The following is a 1581-nucleotide window of genomic DNA, read 5'->3' as shown; positions in this document are numbered from 1 at the left end:
CCGAAAAGATGAAAGGCAAAGTCGACCTCGGCGGAATTTGAACTCAGAACGTGAGGACGGATGAAATATCGCTAAGCTTTTCGCCGGCGTACTAATGATTCTTCCAGCTGGCAGCCTTAACAACAGCAACTACAACAATCGTTTCAGCAATTTGGGGGGAGTGTTAAGTTGATTAGAGGGGCTCATTTGATTAGATTTGAGCCAAGAAACCATCGAGTGGGAGAGTGCAATGGATGTCAATGTCTACTCGCTACTAATAGAAGCTTGTAATACAATTTGCAACAGCGTGGCAGATGCTGACAGGTGACACTCGTTTGCGTTGAACAGAGAAAGCAAACACGACGCTCAAGATAATAAAGATATCTTGCATGCAACTAGAAAACCTCTGAGTCTAGTAAGCCGTCGGTAATAGCAGCCAGTGTGGGTGGGAACGACTGAAATACACGCGTGCACACACGCACGCACACACATACACACACACACACACACATTCTCACTCACTCACTATCTCTCTCTTCCTCTCGCGCACACCCACACTCACATGTATACGTACAAATGTACACACAAACACACACATGCACACTTAAATATATGCAGCGAACACACACATGCAAAACACAAACACACACACATGCACACATACAAACGTATACACAAACGCACACACTATCTCTCTCTCCCTCGCACACACACACACACACACATACAAACACTCACTCGTACACGTACAATCGTACACATACGCTCGCACACTCACACACATTCTCTCTCTCTTTCAATTTGTCACCTACACACACATTCTCTCGTACACACACACACACACACACACACACACACACACTCCACTCTCCCAAACCAAGCAGACATTCACTCTCTCACCCACATACAGTCATATGTATACTCTGCACTAAGTGACTCTCTTTCTTTCTTTCTCTCTCTCTCTCATACAGACATGTTTTTTTCACAAACACACAAACGCACACCTTCACACATACATACACCTGTAAACTCCCACCAACTCCCACACATACACCCACCCACACCCACGCACTCACTCACTCACTATCACACCCACCCACACATCCTATTATTGCACTTTCTACCTGTTGGGCGAAGGTATAAAATTGCATTAGTCTGAGATAAAATTGCGAATTAGATCGAAAACTTGATAACAACGTTGACATCTTGTTTTATTATTGTCACTAGTAGTAGTAGTAGTAGTAGTAGTAGTAGTAGTATCAACAGCAGCAGCAGCCGTAGTAGAATTAGTAGTAGTTGTAGTTGTAGTAGTAGTAGTAGTAGTAGTAGTAGTAGTAGAAATAATGGTAGTAGCAGTGGTGGTGGTGGTGGTGGTGGTAGTAGTAGAATTAGTAGTAATGGCGGTGGGAGTAGTAATAGTAGAAGTAGAGGTAGCAGTAGTAGTGGTAGTATTAGTAACAGCATTTGTGCTAGAAGTAGTAGTAGTGGTAGTAGTAGTAGTAGTAGTAGTAGTAGTCATAGAGGTAATGCTAGAAATAGTAGTAGTGGTGGTGGTAGTAGTAATAGTGGTAGTAGTAATAGTGGTAGTAGTAGTGGTGGTGG

Source organism: Octopus bimaculoides, chromosome 26 (assembly GCF_046866305.1).
Source record: "Octopus bimaculoides isolate indiv1 chromosome 26, ASM4686630v1, whole genome shotgun sequence".
Taxonomy (NCBI): domain Eukaryota; kingdom Metazoa; phylum Mollusca; class Cephalopoda; order Octopoda; family Octopodidae; genus Octopus; species Octopus bimaculoides.
This window is presented reverse-complemented; position numbering follows the sequence as displayed.